We start from the raw sequence: 9,013 nt of genomic DNA, 5'->3' as shown, positions 1-9,013 counted from the left end.
AAAGTTTCGAATGCATGATGTGTTTTGTAGTGTTAATAGCCAATTGAGCACATGGAATTTCAACAGGTAATTTTAATAGGCAGGTCCGCTTGTAACCAGGAAATTTGCATTTATGCACCAGATTTGGGAGAACTTAACAGGCCAATTTAATTGATAATCATACTAGTTCAATCACTGCTCCTTACAACCGTGTGTATTGATTTGTAGCTTAACAAATGTTTAAACTCTAGTTGAGGCATGAATCTGAATCCTGATGTTTGATTCCATGTTCATGAGCATTAAAATTAAATTCTGATTTAGGGCCTGGACCATTTGGCCCGTGAAGAAATATTTCAACATGACCACTGCCGATTCGATAAGGGCCTGAGCCACTGGGTTGCATGATGGGCCCAACTCCCTTGTTTCTTTTTAACCTCAACGTTAGTCTGTTTTTAGCCGGCTCGCCTATTCAAATCAATTCCCTTTTAGTAGCTAAGGGCTGTTACGAATAAGGTCGATTGACAAATTTGGGCTTTCGAGTTAGGTAGCGGGTTCAAATTAAGAGGTTTTCCCTTTTGTTTGAATCCGGACTTGAACTTGAGGCCCGAATCTCATGACATTAATTAACTAAGCCCCTTTTAGAGACAAAATAAATAGATGATCATAGTTTGCTCTAGGATGGCCTTTAAATAAAAACGAGATGAGCCTCGCTAAATAAACAAACAAATTGCGGGGCCCTCGATAAATGCTTATATAAATATTTAAAAATTCGGGACGTGCCATTTAGCGAATTTTCATGGCCTCCCGCAAAGTTAACAAGACGCTAGCCACTTTAGGCACACTTTTAATAATTTTACCTTCTTAACTACGGGTGTGCATTTCATGCGACCCAAATCCAAATCCCAAAACGTTGAATAAGAGGTGTCAAGGATCCGGGTGCATTTCATGTGACGTGATCCAAAAACACGCTTTTAAACGACGTTTACTTTCATAAAAACTGATTAAAAGCGGTTAAATAATTTTTAAAATTGCACTATAGGATAACATGTATTAAAATTAGACTTTAGCCAAATATAACAGTTGAGCGATCGTGCTAGAACCACGGAACCTGGGAATGCCTAACACCTTCTCCCGGGTTAACAGAATTCCTTACTCGGATTTCTGGTTCGCGGACTGTTAAACAGAGTCATTTTTCCTCGATTCGGGATTCAACCGGTGACTTGGGACACCATAAATCTCCCAAGTGGCAACTCTGAATCTTTTAAATAAATCCCGTTTCGATTGTCACTTCAAGTTGGAAATAACTCCCTTTATTATACCCTTTCGGGGGTGTAGTAGTAAAAAAGGAGGTGTGACAAGGGTGATGATGAGGAGGAAGTGAATGTCGGACCTGAGCTGACGAGGGAACATGCTCCTCCACCTCCCGTTAGACCAAGAGTGTACGAGTCCCACGTGTCATTTCATTCAAGGCATATTCCCTACCTTGATAATTTGCCAAGTATGCCGGATGTGGATGCCCTCACCAAGGGATCTTGACGAAATTTGGTCAGCAATGTGGGATGAGTCTAGACCAACAGTGCTGGCAATGGGCATGTATTTTCCCGATAAAGCTTGCCTATCCATGGCTTGTAAAATGTACAACGTAAGAGAGTGTCGTGAGATGATAGTATGGGAGTCTACTCCGCAGGTATACAAGGTCATATGTCGTAGATGGTTTACGGGTTGTCACTGGATGCTGCGTGCGAGCAAGAAGGAAACAGGGTTGTGGAAAGTGGGTAAATATATTAGCACCCACGTTTTTTGAAATGGACACATTCAATGAGAATCACTTCAACTTGGATGTTGACTTGATTTCTCTTGTCTTGATTCCACACTTGGAAGTGTCCATTAGGTACAAGATCAAATAGTGTATTACATCTGTCCACCAAGAATATGGGTGTACTATTACCAAAAGAAAGGCATATCTCGGGCGAAAACGTGCATTTGAAATTATTTATGGTGACTGGGATAAGTCATTTTCATCTCTACCTAGGTACATGGCCGCACTGAAACACTTTAACCGCGGGACTGTTGTTGAATGGAAGCATGAGCGGAGTCCAGAAATACCAGAATATATATTCAGATACGTGTTCTGGGCATTTAAACCAGCAATTGATAGTTTTGTGCATTGTCGTCCGGTAATTTCCATAGACGGTACTCATGTCTATGGAAAGTATGATATTATGTTGTTGATCGTCGTTGTAGTAGATGCCAATGGACAAATATTTCCACTAGCGTTTTCCATTTGTGTCAATGAAAGCCAAGAGACGTGGACGCTATTTTTGAACCACTTGAAGTAGCACGTTGTCAAACAACGTTCAGGTATTTGTCTAATATCTGATCGGCATGGTGGTATATTAAGTTCTGCAGAGCATTTGCCTGAATGGCAGGAACCCTATGCATACCACCGTTACTGTGTGAGGCACCTGAAGGCCAATTTCCAGAAGAAATATCCCAACAAGGACTTGCATAATTTACTGTGGATGGCTGCAGCTGATCACCGACAGTGCAAATTCAGGAGGCGCATGGAATCGATCCGGCAGTTAGATGAAAGAGCCTATAATTGGTTTATTCCGTATGAGCGTCACAAGTGGACATTACACGTTGATGGTGGCAGACGATGGGGAACCCTGACTACAAATGTGTCGGAGTCTTTCAACGGGTTATTGAAGTCTGCACGTGGATTGCCTGTCACTGCCATGGTCCGGATGACATTCAAACAGATGGCGGAGAGGTTTGTTGAAAGGCATAGAGGTGCATCAGATTTGATGGACAGGGGTCTTGAATTTATGCCAATACCAATGAGAAGATTTGAGAAATACAGGAGGCGAGCACATTGGCATTCATATTTACAATATGGTCACAACCGGGGTATTTTTGAAGTTCGCACCGCTATCCGTCAACACCGGGGAAATAATCTACACACTGTAAATGAAGCCAGCAAGTTGTGTTCATGTGGGAAATGGACCATCTACTACATGCCATGCTCACATGCCATGAAGTGCTTTCAACAAACAGGTTTAGGGGCAACCAATTATGTTGATAGGCAATACACTGTTGCTGCATACGTAAACACATATAGTGGGCAGTTGCAGCCATTGGGTGCTGAGCATTATTGTCCGCCGGAACCATTTAAAATGTTGTGTAACAAGGACTATTTGCGCAAGCTACAAGTGCAAAAGAGAACGCGTATACGGAACCAAATGGATGTTGGTGATACCGTTTATGCGCGTAAATGTGGCATATGATCGCAAACAGGACACAACCGTCGTAAATGTCATTCAGCTGGTTTGGGTGGCGGTGGTAATCCAGCTCCTGGTGCAAGTTCGTCTAATGTACACAACTATCAAGGATACACCTAGTGTTTTCATTTCGTAATATTTTTTGTAATAAGTGTCTGTACTTTTTTATGTTGCAAGATGTATCAAATAAAATTATGTTTTCACAACCTTGTTACATCTTATTGATATTTAATATTTTTCAGTTGAGTAAATTAATAAATTTCTCCCTCCCGTTCATGTAATCAAAAATAGTATTGGATTAGAAAACGGAAAATTTTAACGTTCACTTTCGAGTTTCACTCTAAAATTATTAGAAAACTACACTGTCAGGGGAGGGAAGATGTTTAATAAATAAGTGAATATATATAGTGCGGTTAAATACTACATTTTGTGTGTTGTCTTGTCGATCTGGAAAGCTGTCCGACTGCGAAAAAGCTGTTTCGTTTCAGAAAAAATATTTAGTGTGCCATATATAGCGCGGTTAAATACTACGTTTTGTGTGAATATATATAGCGCAGTTGAATACTATGTTTTGTGTGTTGTCTTGTCGTTCTGAAAAGCTTCCCGATTACAAAAAAGCTGTTTCGTTTCAGAAAAATATTTAACACGCCATATATAGCGCGGTTAAATACTACGTTTTGTGTGAATATATATAGCGCGGTTGAATACTACATTTTGTGTGTTGTCTTGTCGTTCTGAAAAGCTGCCCGACTGCGAAAAAGCTGTTTCATTTCAGAAAAATATTTAACACGCCATATATAGCACGGTTAAATACTACGTTTTGTGTGAATATATATAGCGCGGTTGAATACTATAGTTTGTGTTGTCTTGCCGTTCTGAAAAGCTGCCAGACTGCGAAAAAGTTGTTTCGTCTCAGAAAGAATCTTTAACACGCCAAGCATAGCGCGGTTAAATACTACATTTTGTGTGAATATATATAGCGCGGTTAAATACTACGTTTTGTGTGTTGTCTTGCCTATAAATAACGGGCGCATTCTACTTATTTTCTACGCTTAACCATAACAAATAGCAAAACTTTCCATAAAAGTAGGGTTTTTTCTCGCTTTAACAAATGTCTGACCGCTTGTATGTACCAACGTGCCAATGTGGCAAACGCTGTATGATGGCAGACTGTTGGGATGACGGTCAAGTTGGGCGCAGATACTGGATGTGTGTGAACAGGTTTTATGGCAACAACGAAAATTTTTGCAATTTTGAGGTGTGGATTGATGAACCCTGTCAGCAGGAATGCTACAAACAATCTTTGCAGCATCTTCATGATTTGACCAAAATACAGTGGGCCTATGACCGAGAACACAAACGAGAAGTTGCGGAGTTGAAGGCGAAACTCAAAGAGGTGGAAGAAGAAAAAAATAAGTTGGAAGAAAAATTTAAGTGGTTGGAGCAGAGAATACTAGGCGGTCGTGACTAAACAATGACATATATGTGTTGAGTGTAGTAGTTTATCTTTATGTTTCCCGTGTCAACGGGATTCCCGATGATAAGTCGGGTAACGCCGCAGTACCAACCCATGTAATCATGCTCAGTCAGCCGTCTCGGTGAAGGGGGGGCAGAATCAGGTCAGCTCGCCGGTCCCATGTAAATATCTGGTCTTGTAGCCATGCCAAAAATATGTCGTCCACCCTGGTACGATCATCTCGCTGGTAATGTGTGGTCTCCCAGGTGGGTGGCGTCGGTACGAGCTGCGGACGGCCAAACTGGCGAAGTACCCGCTCGGTGGCATGATGCTCCACAATATCAAGGCAGAACAACGAGACGGAAGAGGCCCACATAAGTTGGCCCGCCGAGCAATAACAGGGCAAGCCAGCTATCAACTCGTCGTTGTATGGCATCCAGATGAACTATTAAGTAAGAACAGAACACGTCAGTATACGCAACTTGTGTTTAGCGTGTATTACAAGTAAACTTAGATATACATTTACCTGTGCGCCATTCCAGCAAATCCAATATATCCCTCAACAAGGAGAGATTATGCCGAGCCTCGTACTCGCGCATATATCCCCGCCGGAGAACCCACCTCCTAGCTAGAGAGAGCAACTCCGGTGGTACACCCGGATCTAATGGTGGTAGAGGTTTCTGCAACTGCAGGAACCGCTCCTAGGCCCAAACCTAACATAAAAAGTTGATGTAAATTTTAAGATACATTTTTACTAGGTATGATAAAATGAATAGAGTATTCGAATATGTTGTCACCTGTAGTAGCGGCAAAAATCCAGCAACGTCACTCTGGGTGCCCATGCTCGCCCGGCACATATGCCTGTACAAGTAGGTGAGAACAGCTGAGCCCCAGCTGTACTGGGGTAAATGATCTAGCCGCTCAAGATGATGAAGAAATCTCAAGTTGACTAGGTTCCCCGAAGTGTTCGGGAACAAGACCCCTCCAAACATAAGGAGTAACAGCAACCTCGTATACCGGTCAACATGATAATCCGGTATATCGCCATCGATCTCACGATGAAATGCCTCCAACCACTGTAGAATAGTCGTCAGCGAAAAATGACCGGTCCCATGCAGTACATTCTCATCCTCTGGTCGGAAAGCAGTGAGCCGCTGCAGCATGTCTAGGTACTGCACACGTGTCATCTCTCTCATGCCAGGTGGGAGAGCAACAGGCAGCCCATATAAAACCTCCACGTCCTGCAGTGTGATGGTGGCCTCACCAATGGGTAGGTGGAATGTGTGCGTCTCCGGTCGCCACCGCTCTATCAGGGCCGTGACCAAAGACCAATCGAGCTGCAGCCGCCCGACCTCCAAAATCCTGTAGAAACCGATCTCCCGCAGGCATGTGACTACACGATCATGGAGAACTCTGTCATGCAGAAAGTCCCACATGTCGTCCACTCTCCTAGCACGGAGATCTGGGTCAGTAACTCACCCTCCCATATGTGGGCGGACCTATGGTCGCCCTGTAACGAGAGTAGCTCATCGCTAGAAGGTCCGGGATGAATAGGCGGCACATCCATGTCGTCTACTGTAAATTAAACAACATTAATTACATGTTAGTTTTATAATTTTATATGTTTGTTTGTAAATTAAACAATTAAGTTTTATAATTATTCAATACTTAATTATGAAGTTTAAAACATAAGGGTTGCAGGCTCGATATTTGAGGCCCAGTAGCACTAAGATATCCTAAATTCTTCTATGTGTTAGTTTTATTATAATTTTATATGTTTGTTTGTAAATTAAATAATTAATTTTCATAAATAAATATTCACATATGGGTTCCAAGCTCGATATTTGCGGCCCAGTAGCACCAATTTATCCTGAATTCTTCTATTTGTTAGTTTTATAATTTTATATGTTTGTTTGTAAATTAAATAATTAATTTTTATAATTAAATATTCACATATGGGTTCCAGGCTCGATATTTGCGCCTAGTAGCATCAATTTATCCTGAATTCTTCTATGTGTTAGTTTTATTATTTTATATGTTTGTTTGTAAATTAAATAATTCATTTTTATAATTAAATATTCACATATGTGTCACGACCCAAACCGAAGGGCCGCGACGGGTACCCGGTGCCTTACTCAACCGAGTACCAACGTAACATATCTTTCTTATCATACTATCATGGGTAATTGATCCAGAAAGATCGTCATGATATAACAAGAATAAAACATAAGGGAATACTTGACATAAGACGACCCAACATTTAATACAAACTTATACATGTAACATACGGTCCTATAAGACCAAAATGAACACTCGTACACTGAACATAGGCCGACAAGGCCATACAATCTTTCATATACATGACATCTGTCTACAAGCCTCTAAGAGTACATACACATTATAAAGGTCGGGACAGGGCCCCGTCATACTAATCAATACATGTCCAAATCATACTGACCAAATAGGCAACTACGGAGCAAGTGGAGTGCACCAACACCTTCCGCTGAGCTGATAGCCTACTAGGAGGACTGTCAACCTGTCTATCAGGACCTGCGGGCATGAAACGCAGCGTCCCCAGGAAAAAAGGACGTCAGTATGAATAAAGTACCGAGTATGTAAGGTAGGAAAGCATAAATAAGAACAGTAATATAAAGTGAGATAGAGGAGATACAACCTGTAACATTTGAGTGCCTCTGGGGGCTACTGACATGAAATGCATAATACATATATACATAAACTTTTAAAAACATATGCCTCTGTGGGCATCATCATCATCATCATATCGTACCCGGCCTCAAAGAGGACTCGGTAAAAACGTACCCGTCCATCATAAGGCTCGGTAGAATCGTACCCGGCCATGTGGAGCTCGGTAAACCCAACTGATCAGTGGTTGCACAATAGGTGTCGTGCCCGGCCGACTATAGCGCGGCTCGGTAGAGTAAAATATATACTATATATAATGCATGCTGGACTCATGGAATCACGTTCTAAACCTTTCGGAGTGACGTAAGGTCGTTGCACCTTCGATTAACAGTATGTACATCCATACCATCAATATGAACCTCAGTAGGATTCAAGGATCATACATACTTGCTTAGAATAACTTTATAAGGAAAGAACAACATGGGCAACTAGGAGTAGATCCGTTATGAAATAGCGTATTCATTTCACTTTAGATTATGCCAAAAGAAAGAAGGAAGTGCTTTAACATAACTTTGGAATCTTCTATACAATCGTCAAGCAAGCTCAATATGATCTTCTTACGTCTACAATGAGTAAACCGACTTCGCCGTCATCATATAAGCGTTGTAACTCTCATATTTAGAAACCAATATTCTACAAGAAAATGGACAGCACCTCCCCTATTTTTAATACATCCCATATGTTACCAAAAGTCACCAAACAGCCCAAACAACAACAATATAATTCACAATAATCTCTCCATTTAGTTCAACAACCATTTTGAGCGGCAAGCTCGATTTACCATTAACAAAATATGGTTTTAATCCAATTCCTTTTCCATGAATTTTCCTACAACATATATAACATCATACTTATGCTTACCGTATCATTTTCAACACAAAACATCATAAGCATAATCTTCAAATATAGTCCACATGCCTAGCACCTTAACATTTATCGCCAATATCTTATTTTTCATGTTATCTTCTTCAATCCACTGAATTAGCACATAGATAAGCTTAACAACAACAGCCACAACATAATGAAATTATTTATAAAAATTTCCAGCCGCAGCAACCCATATATATAGCCTCAACACAACCCACAAAGAAAAGATAATGATTCATTATGCCATGTCAACTACTATCTTGTAGATTTTCACTGAAAGAACTCAACCAACACATGATTGACCTTAAGCACAACCAAGAACATGATTTACATACCTTAGGCAGTAGATACAACTTGAAATCCTCAGCTGGTGTAGCTCACAACAACCCTCAATCACACCACAACACTATAGTAGTTGTATTCTCTTCTTAAATTAACCTTTGTGTTCAAGTTGGTGTGTAAATACTTTTATTTCGCCTTGAAACTCTAATATATACTAAGGAGGAACTGATTCTTATCTTAAACATAAAGAACAACACAAAATCTGAAGTTATTTACCCTTGAAGAACCCTCCAAAACAGCCATAAGATGAAGAACTACGATCTAGCAAGCACCACGGGATTTCTAGCGTTGGATTCATGTTTTTATCTTAGGTTTTCACCCTAGAATCATGGAGTAACCCTTGGAGAGAATTTAGGAGGGTTTAGGAACTGTTGTGGATGAGAAA

This window comes from Nicotiana attenuata, chromosome 2 (assembly GCF_001879085.1).
Source record: "Nicotiana attenuata strain UT chromosome 2, NIATTr2, whole genome shotgun sequence".
Classification (NCBI taxonomy): Eukaryota; Viridiplantae; Streptophyta; class Magnoliopsida; order Solanales; family Solanaceae; genus Nicotiana; species Nicotiana attenuata.
This window is presented reverse-complemented; position numbering follows the sequence as displayed.